Source organism: Amaranthus tricolor, chromosome 4 (assembly GCF_026212465.1).
Source record: "Amaranthus tricolor cultivar Red isolate AtriRed21 chromosome 4, ASM2621246v1, whole genome shotgun sequence".
NCBI classification, from domain to species: Eukaryota; Viridiplantae; Streptophyta; class Magnoliopsida; order Caryophyllales; family Amaranthaceae; genus Amaranthus; species Amaranthus tricolor.
The window spans coordinates 171,146-190,649 of NC_080050.1; the positions used below are offsets into that span (position 1 = coordinate 171,146).

General features: G+C 34.1%; 1 protein-coding gene across 6 annotated transcripts in view; it reads right to left on the minus strand.

Annotated features, from left to right (window-relative positions):
• The window catches only part of LOC130811114 (uncharacterized), a 30,325-nt gene extending 10,866 nt beyond the window's left edge, over window positions 1-19,459 (minus strand). For 3 of the 6 annotated variants that reach the window (XR_009041110.1, XR_009041109.1, XR_009041108.1), the window contains exons 1-2: window positions 19,112-19,459; window positions 16,641-16,999 (exon numbers count right to left, since the gene is read on the minus strand). The gene's annotated coding sequence lies outside the window, so the exon portion shown is untranslated. Of the gene's footprint in view, window positions 1-12,326; window positions 12,357-16,640; window positions 17,000-19,111 lie in introns of those variants that run through there. The other 3 variants (XR_009041111.1, XR_009041112.1, XM_057677289.1) reach the window with 3 other exon arrangements.
• Window positions 19,460-19,504: the final 45 nt, after the last annotated feature.

The following is a 19,504-nucleotide window of genomic DNA, read 5'->3' on the forward strand; positions in this document are numbered from 1 at the left end:
ACGTAAATTGACTTCAGTTTGGGAACACTGCGCTGTCTCCAAATTCCAACTTGCTAGAACATCAAACCTGGGAACAGTAGACTTTCTGTCTCCATTTTACATCCCACGTGATATACTCTTCTAGCATCTCTTGAAACCTTTTGACATGTATATTCCCATGAACTAAGCCATAGGTACTATCAACGATCATAATTAATCGGATATCGACCTGCACAAAATCTCTAAACACATATTTGCTAAAGTGTAGTCATCATCAAAACTCAAGAGGTCCAACAAATTCCCCCTTTTTGATGATGACAAACTTTCAAACAAACTTAAAAAAAAATAGAGTAAACCAATGTTGAAGAGTATGTTAGAGATCAAAACAACTCTTCTTAACTAAATATCATGATACCAGTTACTCTAGAAATAATCAAAACAACAACTTTATATTATTTCAGCATAAAATCAAACAATGAGAAAAATGTAGATTTAATCCATAATCATCCATAATCAGAGCTAAAAGAAATTAGCATAAACCAAAAAAAAAAAAAATTAGAAAATTAGAAACAACTAAACAAAACCAGAAATCAGTATCTTAAACCTTAATGCAATGAGAAACCTAGTTTCAGTGTCAATGAGTATCAACAAACAACTAGCAACACAAACATCAGAAAAACAAACCAGCACCTTAATCCATAAGAAAAACAAAATAGATTTAACTAGATCTCAAACATGCTCAAGCATTATTTAAGTTTGTGCCAAATATTCCCCCTTTTGACATCATTCAAAAAGAAGATAAGCAATCAAACCACAACACTAAACATATAGTTATAGTCAAAGAGAGAATAAGGATGCACAAATTAAAAGAACACAATGAATGCAAGCATGATAAGCAATGACTAATCAAACCTAACAGTTAGTAGCATATGTAAAAAGGTTCAACAAAGTTAACAATGTTTAAGATATGTACCCCAGCTGGTACTAAAGACAAAGAAATTGTTTGGTGACAGAGATAGTAGCAATGAAACATAAAAGATATTAAAGGAGAACTAGGAAGCAGGAGCATCTTCATCAATATATTCTGTTTCCACCTCCACTGTGTCCAATTTAGCATCAAGACGAGCCTCCATTTGAGTCATCTGGTCAGCTAATGAGGCTAAGGAAACACGAATTTCATCTTGAAATTTGAAGAAGCGATCCTGCAAATCATCAAATTAAGGAGAATGGAGTATAAAGGAGCAGTAGGAATGGTTGTCTGATCAAAGCTTTGTTTTTGAAACGGTTGAACAGGTGGTGGTGATAGGAAATGATGGGATGGTGGAGTGGTTGGCTTTGGTGAGGGAAAATGACTGGGTTCAGCCCTAGAGTCATCATCAAGAGTAACTTCAGGTCCCATCCCCTTGTCTTCTTCCTCCTTATCAGAAGGAACAACCTCCTGTTCCTTAACTCCAGCTCCTTCTTTCTCCTGTTCCTCCTTTTCAACTTCTTTCTCCTGTTCCTCCTGTTCTTCCTTTTCCTTCCCTTCTTCCTCCTGTTTTTCCTTCTCCTTCTCCTCTTCCTCCTGTTCCTCATCATCAGAATCAATCTCAACCTGTTCCACAGCATTTTCAAGGATCCCTTCCTCATTTAATTGAAGGCGCAAATTGCTCAAACATTTTGCACCTATCATGTTACTGGGACCCATTGGAAAATTATAATCACCAAGTGGAACATCAAATTTGGAGAAAATCCAGGACAACAAACCACCATAGCCTACCATACATCTTTTGGCTATACAATCATTTAAATGTGAAATCATCAAGGAAGGAAAATTAATCTTTATATTGTTCACCATACAGTAAATCAAAGTGGCATCTCGAAGACTTACCTCACTACGTTTTGAATTTCGTGGTAAAATAAACCTTCGAGCAATGTTGTAGAGTAACTTGTGTAAGGGGGACAAAACATTGTGACTCACTTTACCTCTCTTTTGCCTAACGCCTAAACATCTCCAAACATCCTTTTCATCTATTCCAGAAAACGCAATTTTAGACCCAACGTAGTAAACATCAAAACCAGTGGCTGGCACTCCTAGCCACTCTCCTAACGTCAAACTATCAAATTCAATTTCAATTTCTTTAATTGAACTAGAACAAACTCCATCATGAATAGAAAAATTAGAGATGAACTCACGCATAATTTCTGGGTAAATGGGATTGCAGCAGTAATCGCCCATAAGTGATTCCCAATGTTGAGTTTGTAGAATTTTGTGAAATTGAGGAAAGTTTGTAGTCTCATACCACTCTTTGTCGAGGCCAAAGCCAACTGACATTTCTTTAGATAGTTCCTCAGCGTTCAAGTAGTGGGTTACCTTGATTTTCTTGACAGAACGTGTTAGAGGTGTCTTGGATCCTCTTGTTCTCTTACTACCTGCATGTGTTTCCGGGGAGATGGGGGTGCCCTCCTGTTCTTTTGATGAAGACTTAGGCTTAGGGGTGTGAGAAGATGGGTAGATGACTTGAAGAGGTACAGGTTGCTTCATTTTAGGATTCTGATTCTTGGTCTTCATGGATGTTTTGAGAGAGAAAAGAAAGAGTAATGGAGAGAATGACGGTTTAGGGTTGAGTGAAAGGGAAAGGGTAATGATTATGAAGTGAAAGATGTAACGTGAGGGAGTAAATATACTGGGTATGAAATGACGTTGTGAAAGTGGAGCAAGGCGAGTGAAGGATTATGATGATTCAACTCCTACTTCCTTAAAAAAATTGCTGGGAAAAAATGTGTTCTTTTTTTTTTTTTTAATATATATAAAAAGAAAATGATAATATTATGCTACTACCGTTTGATCAAAATAATCATGCAATCATAAGAACATTCAAAGTATATACCTTTAAAAAATGCGTACCTGATCCTTTCGATAATTGATCTTTCAATCAAGTTTATTGTGGTTGATTGATCATTTTCAATTTTTATTTTGTCTCTAAGAATCATATATGACACTTCCTTTAATGCAGCTTGATCATGCCAAGTTCCAATCTCATTTTCTCATGCTGTTCCCTTGGAAGCGGTTTGGTCATGATATCTGCTATTTGCTCGTTAGTGTTTACATGCTTAACAATAATATTTTTATTTTCAACATTATCCTTAAGAAAATGATGCCTAATATGGATGTGCTTTACTCGTGAGTGATGCACTGGATCTTTGGATATGCATATGGCACTGGTATTATCGCAATAAATAGGAACACATGCATACTTAATACCAAAGTCTCTTAGCTGCTGCTTTATCCATATCATTTGGGAACAGCAAGCTGCTGCTGCTACGTACTCAGCTTCAGCAGTTGATAATGCAACAGTGTTTTGTTTCTTGGAACTCCACGAAACTAAACATGAGCCAAGAAATTGTACCATACCTGACGTGCTTTTTCTATTAACAAGATCTCCTGCATAATCTGCATCACTAAAGCCTTTCAAATCAAAGACATCACTTTTAGGATAAAATAATGATAAATCATCTGTTCCCTTTAGATATCTCAAAATACGTTTCACTGCAGTTAGATGTGATTCTTTAGGGTTAGATTGAAATCTCGCACATAGACCAACACTAAATGCAATATCGGGTCTACTAGCAGTTAGATATAATAAAGATCCAATAATGCCTCTATACATAGTTTGGTCAATATTTGTTCCATTTGTATCTTCATCTAATCTTACATTAGTAGCCATGGGTGTATGGTTGGTTTTAGCGTTATTCAAGCCATATTTCTTAAGAAGTTCTTTTATATATTTTTGTTGATGAATAAAGATACCATTAGCAGTTTGTTTAATTTGCAAACCAAGAAAGAAATTTAATTCTCCCATCATGCTCATTTCAAATTCAGTGCTCATAAGGTTAGCAAATTCTTTACATAGCAATTTATTTGTGGCACCAAAAATAATATCATCAACATATATTTGAACAACTAATATATTGGAACCTTTATTCTTAAAGAATAAGGTTTTATCAATTTTACCTCTAATAAAGTCATTTTGGATCAAAAACTTTGATAGTCTTTCATACCATTGCCTTGGAGCTTGTTTCAACCCATAAAGAGCTTTATCAAGCTTATAGACATGATCAAGACACGAGGTATTCTCAAAGCCAGGCGGTTGTTCAACAAAAACTTCTTCATCAAGAAAACCATTCAAGAAAGCACATTTCACATCCATTTGATATAATTTAAAGTTCATAAATGCAGCAAAAGAAATTAAAATTCTAATAGCTTCTAACCTTGCTACTGGAGCAAATGTCTCAGTATAATCAATACCTTCTTGTTGATTGTACCCTTTGACCACGAGCCTTGCTTTGTTTCTTACAATTATTCCATGCTCATCTAGTTTGTTCCGAAATACCCACTTCAAACCAATTACCTTCTTGTGTTTTGGTTTGGGTTCTAAATGCCATACTTTGTTCCTTTCAAATTCGTTCAATTCATCTTGCATGGCTACAACCCATTCGGAATCCTTTAGAGCTTCTTCGTGATTTTTGGGTTCAAGTGATGATAGGAACGCAAAATGTGCACAAAAATTTCTCATTTGAGATCGAGTTTGTGTTCCTTTATTCAAATCACTTACAATCAAATCAAGAGGATGGTATTTTTGATATCTCCAAGGTTTTGGCACAAAATCTCTTGTGGGAACAGTAGCATGTTCTGGTTCATCAGCTTGATTAACATTCTGTTCAGCTACTGGATTGTTCTGCTCATCTGTGGGAACAGCTGGATTGGGAACAGTCTGCTGTTCCTGATGTTCTGGCAGTTCCTGAACTTGATCAGTACTTTCTGTTTCTGCTGGAACCGGCTGTTCACCAGCTGTTTCTTGATCATGCACTTTCAATTCTTCATCATCTTCCTCTAGATTTGCAAGACCTATCTTAAAATTATTTGTATCCTGTTCACTTGACAAAAAGTTAGTTTCATCGAAAATTATGTGAACGGATTTTTCCACACCCATTGTTCTTTTGTTATAGACTCTATATGCCTTACTTTGAGATGAGTAGCCAAGAAATACTGCTTCATCACTTCTTTCATCAAATTTACCTATATTCCGTTTTCCATTAACATGTACAAAACATTTGCATCCAAACACATGAAAATAGGCAATATTTGGTTTAACACCTTTAAACAGTTCATAGGGTGTCTTAGAAGTGATTGGTCTTATCAATACTCTATTTAAAATATAACATGCAGTATTAACAGCCTCGGCCCAAAAATTTCTAGGTAAACCACTAGCAATTAACATAGTTCTAGCCATTTCTTCTAAATTTCTATTTTTCCTTTCTACAACACCATTTTGTTGTGGTGTTCTAGGGGCGGAAAAATTGTGACTTATTCCATGTTCATTGCAATAACTCATAAAACTTGAATTTTCAAATTCTTTACCATGATCTGACCTTATGTGAACAATTTGATTATTGGTAGATTTTTGTATTTTGTTAGCGAAAGAAACAAACTCATTAAAGGCTTCATGTTTACTAACTAGAAATAAAGTCCATGTAAATCTACTATAATCATCAACAATAACAAACACATATCTCTTGCCACTCCGGCTTTGTATTCTCATAGGTCCACACAAATCCATATGTAATAGTTCAAGCGTTTTTGAGGTGGTCACAACATTCTTTGGTTTAAAAGATGACCTAACTTGTTTTCCTTTGGTACAAGGATCACATATTTCATCCTTAAGGAATTTTATAGCTGGTAGTCCTCTAACTAGGTCTTTAGATCTTAATGTATTAATCAATGAATAACTAGCATGACCTAGACGCTTATGCCAAAGAAGTGGGTCATCTTCTATAACACTTAGACACGTTAGACTAGCTTTGGGAACAGTGTCCAGGTCCACTACATAAGTGTTCCCTTTTCTGTTTCCCTCAAGAATAATGTCTCTAGTGTCATTCCTAAAAATAATGCACTTTTCAGAAGTAAAGTTTACAGAGTTACCCTTATCACAAAATTGAGAAATGCTGAGTAAGTTGTGTTTCAAATTCTCGACTAAAAATACATTATCAATGGCGTGGGAACATGACCTTCCAACCTTTTCTTTGGCGATTATCTCACCCTTCATATTGTCACCGAAGGTTACTGTTCCCCCATCATAGGCTTCAAGTGAGAGAAATTTAGATTTGTCACCCGTCATATGCTTGGAACACCCACTGTCGAGATACCATGAGCTGTTCCCCCTCACTTGGACCTGTAAGATAATTAATTGTTAATTATAGGAACCCAGACTTTCTTGGGTTCCTTGTCGATCTTACATGAATCATATTTATCAATTTGAATGTTATCGACATAGTTTCTGTTAGAGACAGTATACTGTTCCCTTTTGGTGCACTGTTCCTTCAGATGGCCAGCTTTTCCACAGAAGGTACAGTACCTGTCTCTAGGAAGATCAACGTAAGCTTTCTTACTTTTGTTATTCTTAAAATATTTTAGGCCTTGTGATTTCTTACTTTTAGCATCTAGAATCCATTTGGGAGTTATTTTGATTTTCCCTTTTTCTCTTGAATTTAATTCAAGATTGTTATTGTTGTTACGGTTGGATTCCGAATTCATTTTTAAATATTGAAAATCATTGCATAAATCTTTAGTAGATGCATCTATCAATTCCTCATTTAAGCCTAATAATTTGTATTGCGATAGCTCAATGTTAAGAATAACATTTTCCTTCTTAAGTCTCTCCATATTTTCCTTTAGGATTATATTTTGGTCCAACAAACCGAAAAATCTGTTTTGGACATCATGTCTAAAGGTGTTTATGTATGAGACATGGTCTTTGCTTACCTTAAGTTCCTTTTCTAACTTGAGACACTTATCATTGCAATTTTCAAGTTTAACTTGTGCCTCTTTTAACAACTCTTTTAATTCATTTTTACTTGGATTGAATGAATGGTCAGAAAATGAATTAGAAATATTTACCTGCTTCTCCTTGCCTTTATGTGCAGCCATGAGACATAGGTTAGCTGTCTCCTCTTCTTCGGGAACAATAGTTTCATTCTCACTTTCAGTTTCTCCCCATGCAGCAATCATGGCCTTACGAAAGTCAGTCTTGTTAAGATTCTCTTTGTTCAATGGTCTTCTTGAATCTCTTGTCTTTCCCTTGCCCTTTTCATTCTTCCATGTTGGGCAATCCTTGATGAAGTGTTCGGTACTTCCACATTTGTGGCATTCAAGATTTTTTGTTCTTCTTTCTTTGTTGTTTCTTTGATTTGCATACCTGCTGTTCCTGAAGAACTTCTTGAATTTTCGTACCAATAAAGCAGCCTCTTCCTCATCACATTCTGATTCGTCCTGTTCCCCCGCTGCCAGAGCCAGTCCCTTGTTCCTAGAACTGTCTGCTGTTCCCAAATGCAATTCATGTGTCATTAGGGAACCAGTCAGCTCCTCTAGATTAAACTTTGTAAAATCTTTGGACTCTTGTATAGCAGTAACCTTGGCCCTCCAGCGCTCATCTTGAGGAAGGCTCCTAAGAATCTTCCTTACTTGTTCATCAGTGGGAATTATTCTTCCAAGAGAGACAAGCTCGTTTGTTATGTTGGTGAACCTAGTGAACATCTCTTGGATACTTTCTCTTGGCTCCATAACAAATCTCTCGTATTTAGACATTAACAAATCAATTTTGGACCGTTTTACTTCACTTGTTCCCTCATGGGTAACAGCAAGCAGGTCCCAAATTTGCTTAGCGGATTTGCACCCCATAATTCTATTATGCTCGTTTGGTCCAAGACCACAATGAAGTAATTTTATAGCAAGAGCATTTAATTCCATTTTCTGAAAATCTTCTTTTTCATATTCGGTTATAGGTTTGGGAACAATTTCATTGTTGGAGTTAGTAGTGGTTACCTCAAAATCTCCGATTTCTATGACTCTCCAAACTTGATAATTTTCCGCTTTGATGAAGATCTCCATCCTATTCTTCCAGTATGTATAGAATTTTCCATCGAACATTGGCGGTCTTTGAGTTGAATACCCTTCTTCCATTCGCTCGTTCATAATTGACATTTTTCGGGAACACCAGAATCTGCCCTCAGGGTTTCCTGATCTTCTGGGAACAGGGCTCTGATACCAATTGTTGATTCAATTAGGAACGGGAACAGCAACAAGAGGGGGGGTGAATTGTTGTTGTTGCAAGTTTAAGCGATTGTGCCCTGTTTTTGCGGAATTATTCAAAATAAATAAAGCTTAAACTAAGAGCAAAATAATAAGAGAGACGCACGATTTTACGTGGAAACCTTTTGGGCCTAAACAAAAGGAAAAACCACGACCACTTGGGATTTCTAACAACTTCACTATGTTTAAGGCAATTAGTTACAATTACAATAAACACCTTACTTCACTCGAAGCGAAACAACTAGGCCAACTCTTCACTCTCTAATTGCTTTACTCAAAGCAACAAACTTAGCTTTACAATAAGCTAATCCTCTCTAGCTTCACTAAAAGCTATCTAACTTCCCCCTTAGACTCACCCGAGTCTAATTACATAAACTCTCAAAATCCCTTACAAAAAGGATAGAAATTCTCTAAAATAAATCAAAGAGTTGCACAAGTAAATATTATGAATTAATTGGCAATTTAAAATCACAAAATATTACTTGTAGAATTTCAAAATCAAACGCACAAAAATTATTTTTCTCTTAAAGCATGCGTTAATTCTCCATTTAAAAAACCGAGCTAGTTAGCTTATTTATAATAAAATAAATTTCTAAAAATAGAAAAATATTCCAACCCATTATCCTTAGTCATGGATCAATGAATGATGCTGAATGAATCACAAAACGGTTAATACTTCAGCCTTTGAATAAATCAAACAAACGGTTAAGGCAATCAGTAACCGCTATTTCCTGATAACCGCTGTTCCCTGATAACCGCTGTTCCCTAAAGTAGCAGTTTCTTCAGTAGTAATTCCTGTTCCCCAAATTAATGGCTGGAACTTCATGCTATATTTAGAAAACGGTTTAGTAAAACGGTTATCTTTTGACTAATTCTAAAAACGGTTATCTTTTGACTAATTCTTAGAAAATGGTTATTTTTACTATTTTTAGGAAAAGATTATTTTTATTATATTTCAGAAAATCCAAAAATAATTAAGACCTAACTGCTGTTCCTACTTTTTAGTAGATCCAAGTTTATCTCCTAAAAATAAGGAATTAATCTTGAAACCACCACGTAAGGAATTTTAGAAATTCTTTTTGCCAATTAACTTTAATAAACTAATGCAACCAATTAATTTAAATACATTAACTAAAAAATAAAAGATAGAATTTATTAGCTAACGTAAATTGACTTCAGTTTGGGAACACTGCGCTGTCTCCAAATTCCAACTTGCTAGAACATCAAACCTGGGAACAGTAGACTTTCTGTCTCCATTTTACATCCCACGTGATATACTCTTCTAGCATCTCTTGAAACCTTTTGACATGTATATTCCCATGAACTAAGCCATAGGTACTATCAACGATCATAATTAATCGGATATCGACCTGCACAAAATCTCTAAACACATATTTGCTAAAGTGTAGTCATCATCAAAACTCAAGAGGTCCAACAAAACATTTGCCCAACCGCATTCTGGAATTGATCTTCTATTTAGATACATTTTGGCTTAGAGTGATTATCGTAATAGTTAAAAAATAACTATTAGGATTTGTTGATAATACTTAGCTGATTTTGTTTAAATTCAGTCATAATCTGTAAGTCTCTTTTGTCTTTTTCCAACATGGCATCTAGCCCCGCTATCAACCGACCCCGACCACTAATTGCCAGGTGCATCATCCCAGACCATTTGGAATAGTTTTGGTTGTTGAATTTTTTCTGAGATGGATATAGTTGTGTTGCTTATGGATTGGGTGGGTATTTTGAAACAATCCGTAATAGCTGGCTCATGGCGGACTCTTTGTCCTCCAGTAAGTATAAAGATAAGTTATGGTAAAAGATGAGTCGGGTTGGGATCGACTGAACGGATCAAGGATTTTAAAAAATAAACTCACTAGAAATAGTGGGTCTCAACTAAAAATGATGATGTGGAACGTGTCAAAACTGTGCACTCTTATTGATCCGTGTATCCCTTTTAAGATGTTTAGAATTGTTGGGATTAAGAGTTTGTTATGACACGTAACAAGTTGTTATAAATACCTGTGTATAGTGTATTCTTGCTTCTGTATAAATATAGGCGCAGGCTCATTGTGTAAAGTGTATTGTTGATTTGAATAAATATAGGTGGAGGGTTATTGAAAAAATCTAATTAATTCATTATTGATATTTCTTTCTCCTACATTTTACCGAAGAAATGAATAAATATTGGCTGATGTTCATTCCAATACGCCCCAACTCCAAGGTAGAGATTATTGCCCAATTAGGTTATCCACAAAAATGAATTTCAAGACCTATTTGTGCTATAAGGTACGTTTCCCATTAAAGAAGTCTATTTCTGGTTTAGCTATTTTAAGATCAAATCGAATAATGGAACCTGTTGCAGCCAAGAAAAATTGTATTTATAATCTTTAGTCATTCAATGTAATAAATGGCTATAAATACAAATTTTCTTGGCTGCAACAGGTTCTATAATTCGATTTGATCTTAAAATAGCTAAAGCAGGAAAGGAAAGTACCTCATTGCACAAACAAGTCTTGAAATTCCATGTTTGTGGATAACCTAATTGGGCAATAACATTCCTTGGGGTTGGGGTGTATTAGAATGAACATCAGCCAATATTTATCCATTTCTTGAGTGAAATGCAGGAGAAAGAAATATCAACAATGAATTGGAATTAGATTTTTTCAATAATCCTCAGCCTATAATTATTCAAAGCTAAAATACACTTCACACAATGAGCTTTTGCCTATATTTATACAGAAACAAGAATACACTATACACAGGTATTTTTAACAAACCGTTATGTATCATAACAAACTCTTAATCCCAACAATTCTAAACATCTTAAAAGAGAAACACGGATTAATAAGAGTGCGCAATTTTGACTCGTTCCACAACATCATTTTTAGTTGAGGCCCACTATTTTTAGTGAGTTTATTTTTTAAAATCCTTGATCCGTTGAGTCGACCCCAACCCGGCTCATCATTTACCATAACTTACCTTTATACTTAATGGAGGATAAAGAGTCCACCATGAGCCAACTATTACGGATTATGTCAAAATAAACACCAAACCCGATCGAATCCATAAGCAACACGATATCCATCTCAGAAAAATTTCAGCAACCAATACTATTCCAAAAGGTCCGTGTTGATGCACCTAGCAATTAGTGGTCGGGGTCGGATGATAGCAGGGCTAGATGCCAAGTTGGACAAACACAAAAGAGAATTACAGATTATGACTGAAATCAAACAAAATCAGCTAAATATTATCAACAAATCCTAATAGTTATTTTTTTAACTATTACGATAATCACTCCAAGCCAAATTATATCAAAACAGGTGATGAAGTTAATACTTTGCCTTTTAAAATTCCAGAAAGCGGTTGGGCAAATGTTTTGTAATTGAAGATTGTATGATGGTATTTTTTTGATTTTGTTGTTATTTTAAATTTCTTTCGCCATGGGTTTCTAAGTTTCTTTGTTTGGGGATTGTGGAGGTTTTAGTGATATACTATGCCTTTCAAATTCCAGAATGACGTTGGGCAAAGATTCCATAGTTGAAGATTGTATGATGGTATTTTTTAAATTCGTTGCTATTTTTAATTTCCTTTCAAATGTAGATGATTTGTTGTGAGTTTTAATTGCTTTTGTAATCTTGTTGCTTTTGAGAAGTAGTAATTTATTGATTCTATCCCCTTTGTCAGGTTGTTAAATTGGTTGATATGTGTTAGATTAGAATATTTTGTTGTCAATAAGCTATGGAAGCCGGTGAGGATGCTAATGGTTCAGCTGTTCCAGCCGGTGAGAAGATAGATATCGGCAAAGTGTCTGCTGTGAAGAAAGGTGGTTGCTGCTCCAATTGAGTAAGGCATAGGCTGAGCTCATTGAAAAAATTTAATTCCAATTCATTATTGATATTTCTTTCACCTGCATTTCACTGAAGAAATGGATAAATAATGGCTGATATTGCCCAATTAGGTTATCCACAAACATGGAATTTCAATACTTGTTTGTGCAATAAGGTACGTTTCCCATTAAAGAAGTCTTTTTCCTGATTTAGCGATTTCAAGATCAAATCGAATAATGAAACTGTTGCAGCCAAGAAAAATTATATTTATAATCTTTGAATGGCTAAAGATTATAAATACAATTTTTCTTGGCTGCAACAGGTTCCATTATTCGATTTGATCTTGAAACAGCTAAACCAGGAAAAGACTTCTATAATGGGAAACGCACCTTATTGCACAAATAGGTCTTGAAATTCCATAGTTGTGGATAACCTAATTGGGCAATAACATTCCTTGGAGTTGGGGCGTATTAGAATGAACATCAGCCAATATTTATCCATTTCTTGAGTGAGATGCAGGAGAAAAAAATTTCAATAATAAATTGGTATTAGATTTTTTCAATAACCCTCTACCTATATTTATTCAAAGCAAAAATACGCTTTACACAATGAGCCTCTGCCTATATTTATATAGAAGTAAGAATACACTATACATAGGTATTTATAACAAACTATTACGTGTCATAAAAAAACGCCTATATTTATAACAATGCTAAACATCTCAATTTTGACCCGTTCCACATCATTATTTTTAGTTGAGGCGCACTATTTCTGGTGAGTTTAATTTTTAAAATACTTGATCCGTTGAGTCGATCCCAACTCGGCTCATCATTTAGCATAACTTACTTTTTACTTAATGGAGGACAAAGAGTCCACCATGAGCCAACTATAACAGATTGTGTCAAAATAAACACCAAACCCACCGAATCCATAAGCAACACAACAATATCCATCTCAGAAAAAATTCGGCAGCCAAAACTATACCAAATGGTTCGGGCTGATGCACCTAGCAATTAGTGGTTGGGGTCGGCTGATAGAAGGGCTAGATGCCAAGTTGGACAAAGTCAAAAGAGACTTACAAATTATGACTGAAATCAAATAAAATCAGCTAAATAATATCAACAAATCCTAAGTTATTTTTTAACTATTACGATAATCATTCCAAGCCAAAATGTATCAAAATAGGAGATGAAGTTAATACTTTGCCTTTTCAAATTCCAGAATGCGGTTGGGCAAATATTTTGTAATTGAAGATTGATTGATGGTATTTTTTTTTATATTGTTGCAATTTAAGTTGGTTGCTATTTTAAATTTCATTCGCAATGGGATTCTAAATTTCTTTGTTTGGGGATTTTTGGAGGTTTTAATGATATACTATGCCTTTCAAATTCCAGAATGACATTGGGCAAAGATTTCGTAACTGAAGATTGTATGATGGTATTTTTTGATTTCGTTGCTATTTAATTTGGTTGCTATTTTTAATTTTCTTTCGGATGTAGATGATTTGTTGTGAGTTTTAATTGCTTTTGTAATCTTATTGCTTTCGAGATGTAGTAATTTATTGATTATATCCCCTTTGTCATGTTGTTAGATTAGAACATTTTGTTGTCAATAAGCTATGGAAGCCGGTGAGGATGCTAATGGTTCAGCTATTCCAGTCGGTGAGAAGATAGATATCGGCAAAGAAGTGTCTGCTGTGACTAAAGGTGGTTGCTGCTCCAATTGAGTAAGGTATAGGCTGAGGCTCATTGAAAAAGTCTAATTATAATTCATTTTTGATATTTCTTTCTCCTGCATATCACTGAAGAAATGGATAAATATTGGCTGATGTTCATTCCAATACGCCCCAACTCCAAGGAATGGATTATTGCCCAATTAGGTTATCCACAGTCATGGAATTTCAGGCCTGTTTGTGCAATAAGGTATGTTTTCCATTAAAGAAGTTTTTTTCTGGTTTAGCTGTTTCAAGATCAAATCGAATAATGGAACCTGTTGCAGCCAAGAAAAATTATATTTATAATCTTTAGCCATTTAATGGAAATAATGAATGACTAAAGATTATAAATACAATTTTTCTTGGCTGCATAAGGTTCCATTATTAGTTTTGATCTTGAAATAGCTAAATCAGGAAAAAGACTTCTTTAATGGGAAACTTACCTTATTGCACAAACAAGTCTTGAAATTCCATGTTTGTGGATAACGTAATTGGACAATAACATTTCTTGGAGTTGGGGCGTATTTGAATGAATATCAGCCAATATTTATCCATTTATTGAGTGAAATGCAAGAAATATCATTAATGAATCAGAATTAAATTTTTTCAAAAACCCTCAGCCTATATTTATTCAAAGCAAGAATACACTTTACACAATGAGCTTCCACCTATATTTATAGGGAAGCAAGAATACACTATACACAGGTATTTATAACAAACTGTTACGTGTCATAACAAACTCTTAATCCCAACAATTCTAAACATCTTAAAAGGGATAAACAGATCAATAAGAGTGCACAATTTTGACCCTTTCCACATCATTATTTTTAGTTGAGGCGCATTATTTCTGGTGAGTTTATTTTTTAAAATCCTTGATCCGTTGAGTCGATCTCAACCCGGCTCATCATTTACCATAACTTACTTTTATACTTAATGGAGGACAAAGAGTCCACCATGAGCCAACTATTACAGATTGTGTCAAAATAAACACCAAACCCACCGAATCCATAAGCAACACAACGATATCCATCTCAGAAAAAATTTAGCAACCAAAACTATACCAAATGGTCCGGTCTGATGCACCTAGCAATTAGTTTTCGGGGTCGTCTGATAGCAGAGCTAGATGCCAAGTTGGACAAATACAAAAGAGACTTACAGATTATGACTGAAATCAAACAAAATCTACTAAATATTATCAACAAATCCTAATAGTTATTTTTTAACTATTAGGATAATCACTCCAAGTCAAAATGTATCAAATCATAGGCTAAAAAACTGTCAATTGACAGATATTGAAGGAGAGTAGCGATCAGTGACAAAGATTAAAAAATAATGCGACTGAATTTTCACAAACTCAAACAAAATCAGCCATTTATTATCAATAAATCCTAATAGTTATTTTTTGACTATTAGGAACTCCAAGTCCAAACGTATGAAATTATAGGCTAAAAAATTGTTTATTAACAGATATTAAAGGAGAGTGGCGATCAGTACTCATGAACTTCGACCGACTCTCCAAGCCTCATTCTAAGTCTTATTTTGTAAGGCATACAAAAGATTAAAAAAATTAAATTATGACTGAAATTTCACAAAATCAAACGAAAACAACCAAATATTATCAACAAATCCCAATAGTTATTTTGAAACTATTAGGATTATCATTCCAAGCCCAAATGTATGAAAATCATAGACTAAAAAACTGTATTGACAGATGTTAAAGGAGTGTGGCGATCGGTCCTCAAGAACTCCGACCGGCTCTCCAAGCCTCTTTCTATTTCTTATTTTGAAAAGTATATAAAAAAAATAAAAAAATATGACTGAAATTTACCAAATCAGCCAAATACTATCAACAAATCCTAAGTTGAATAGAAGAAAAGTATAGAAACAAATGTATGAAATCATTTACCGGAAGAATTTGGGATGAAGAGAAACGGCTCATGTAAAATGACAATATAGGTTTATGTAAACGGCTTATATAGTCAAATTTCTAGGGTTTATAGCATTATATGTTGCTTATGTAAAATGGGCCGAAATTATTCATTGTACCAAATTTGATACACTTCATATACTAACACAAAAAAGTATTTTTTTTAAACGGTTTCACTTAGACGATTTAATATAGGTTGGTCCAATTCTAATTTAAATAAAAAATTATTTATTAATTATTTCCTTTAAAAATGACGGTAGTTATTTGATAATTTAAGTTTACTTTGATTTAATTTTTACAAAATAAAAACGCTTTGGGCTACTTGTATGGGTCTGTTTCATCGTGAGACGCTTTCGCACAAGACTTAATAAAAGTTTCATAAATTTTTTTGTGAGACGATCTCGCAATGATAATATTTTTAATTGACTGACTCAATGTACATTTATAGTATAAGATTAATCACTTATAATCTTAAAGTGATAAATTAGAAAAATGAAGTGATTGTATGGATCTGTCTCATGATAGGATGGTCTCATACAAGATGAGTTGAAGATCTTTGCCACATTTTTATTTTGGGCACCCTAATTTTTATTTATTTTTTTTAAAATATTATTATTATTATTATTATTATTATTATTATTATTATTATTATTATTATTATTATTATTTTTAAATATTATTATTATTATTATTATTATTGTTATTATTATTATTGTTATTTTGAGTCCAGGGGCAAATAACAATAATCATAATAAAAATTATTATTATTATTATTATTATTATTATTATTATTATTATTATTATTATATTTTAAATTACATTTTTAATGTGAAAAATTAAATTGATGACGATAATTATTTTTTAAAATCATAATACATTTTTTATCTTAATATCAATGACACCGTACAGTGTATGAGATTCTATATAGTATTAAAGTAAAGACAATGTTAGGCATGTGAGAGTCACCCCAGAATTTCTCATGTGAGGCATAATAAGATTTCATTATTTGATTTGATCTTGAGATAGCTAAACCAGAAAAGACTTCTTTAATGGGAAACGTACCTTATTGCACAAATAGGTCTTGAAATTCCATGTTTGTGGATAACCTAATTGGACAATAATCCCATCCTTAGAGTTGGGGCGTATTGGAATGAACATGAGCCAATATTTATTCATTTCTTCAGTGAAATGCAGGAGAAAGAAATATCAATAATGAATCGGGATTAGATTTTTTCAATGAGCCTCAACCTATACCTTACTCAATTGGAGCAGCAACCACCTTTCTTCACAGCAGACACTTCTTTGCCGATATCTATCTTCTCACCGGCTGGAACAGCTGAACCATTAGCATCCTCACCGGCTTCCATAGCTTATTGACAACAAAATGTTTTAATCTAACACATATCAACCAATGTAACAACCTGACAAAGGGGATAGAATCAATAAATTACTACATCTCAAAAGCAACAAGATTACAAAAGCAATTAAAACTCACAACAAATCATCTATATTCGAAAGAAAATTAAAAATAGCAACCAAATTAAATAGCAACGAAATCAAACCATGATACAATCTTCAATTACGGAATCTTTGCCCAACATCATTCTGGAATTTGAAAGGCATAGTATATCACTAAAACCTCCAAAATCCCCAAACAAAGAAACTTAAACCCATTGCGAATGAAATTTAAAATAGCAACCAAATTAAATAGCAGCAAAATCAAAAAAATACCATCATACAATTTTCAATTACAAAATATTTGCCCAACCGCATTATGGAATTTGTAAAGACAAAGTATTAACTTCATCTCCTATTTTGATACATTTTGGCTTGGAGTGATTATCGTAATAGTTAAAAAATAACTATTAGGATTTGTTGATAATATTTAGCTGATTTTGTTTGATTTCAGTCATAATATGTAAGTCTTTTTTGTCTGTCCAACTTGGCATCGAACCCTGCTATCAGCCAACCCCGACCACTAATTGCTAGGTGCATCAGCCCGGACTATTAAAATCAACCGGACATAATCCAAAAGAGTCATGCTAACTAATCGTAATCTAATGCTTTATCAAATGGGAATAACTCCCACTTTCTACTATCAATAAATGCCTGGGATAGCAGAACGCCAAAACCCACTGAGCAACTCAAACAAAATACGAAATTCACCTATAAAAGAGTCATTCTAACTCCAAGTAAGACATAATCCAATTCTTAAATAAATAAGAGGATAGTCCCCGCCTTCTACTAACAATCTCATCATCTCAACTATTCTAGGCGCAAGGATTTCATAATCGGTAGCTCTTACACAAAGTGTACTCGCTAGTACCTCATGGTTTTGATACAATGCATATTATCACAATAAACAATAATGTCTTAAAGTAAATTGCATATAAGGGTTAGTTACTGTGTGTACGTACCTGTTAGCGTCATTGCACAACCAAACGTCACAAAAAAAATCACCCAACTAAAGTTCAACCTTTTTTTTTTTTTTTGAAACGGGCACCTATATAAATTAGGAGTAGAACTAATAAGCCTATTTGTCTCCATCTAAAAACATCTAGACACTTAAACAAGCTATCATTCACCCATTCAAAGTAACTTCCAACTATTTGACGCATAATAAACCAATTCACATATTCAATCTATACTTGCTCATAAGTTATGACATTAATTCAACAATCAAAGAAGCTTTCACATCCACTAAACCAATGATTAAATGAGCTTTCATAGCAACAAAGTGTACTTTATGATCATTTCTTTAAACCTATGAGACTTAAGTTATAAGACCACATCATCATGAAATGTCACAACTAATAACACTTGTACAACAACATTAATACTAATAATTTTTAACAATGTTGATGTTAGTGATAACCTCAAGTTGTGATATAATCTACTACAACATACAAAATTACTCGTGATGGCAAAGGGCATGAAAAGAAACACTTCCTCTAATAATTTGTGACAATAATGACAACGATGGTTTCTACCTACTTCAACAATGATAGTATTCAACTCTAATAACCATGACCACACCACAACTAACTAACAATAATACTTAGTAATATAAACAACATCCACCATCATCCTTATAATACAAGTGACAATTAACACCACTTTTTATCACTAATACTCTCAATTATAACAAGTATTATCACCTATTCACAATAAAATCACATTTTCAAAGCTTCTACAAATCTATGAAATTATAAAAACACCCTCAAAACAAAAACTAGTACAACTACCAACTAAATCTATCATAATCATAGCTAATACAGCTAGGCTTTAAAACAATTTGTGAAATTATCCAATCAATCATATCACCATTAACATATAACTTAAGAGTACATACCATTAAAATTTCATCCCTAAATTAAACCCTAATCAATTCATTGTTGAAAGATAACCACTTTAATTATTAACCACAATAAGACTTAATAAAATCAATACATAATCAACCCAAAACTCATAAACTTGGTAAATTCTAATTAGAACAAGAAACTAATTAAATGGGGAAGTAAAGGATGGCTCACAAGGGTGAAACTAGGAGATGGACAAGGATGTAGGTGGTTTTTGTGGTGGTGGTGACTCACTGTGCGTAATGGGGGAGAAGGAGTCGCGTGGACTGTCCCCTGTTGGCGGCACAGCATCCGAGCTGCTGGTGGTGGGGAGATCTGCAGCTCGCTGCTGCCGTGAGGGAGAGAGACGCAACCTTCCTGTTGTTGGCTGCCGTGAGGGAGAAAAGACGCAGTCTTCCTGCTGCTGGCTGTTGTGAGGGAGGCTGGTGGTGCTGTTGGGAGGCTCCATACGTGAGTTTTGAGTGGGTATGGTGTCACAGGGAGAAGAGGAAGAGGGAGAGAGAAGGAGGAGATGAGGCGTGTGGTTCCTTGAAGGGTTTGGAAACCCTAACTCATTTTGTTATTTTT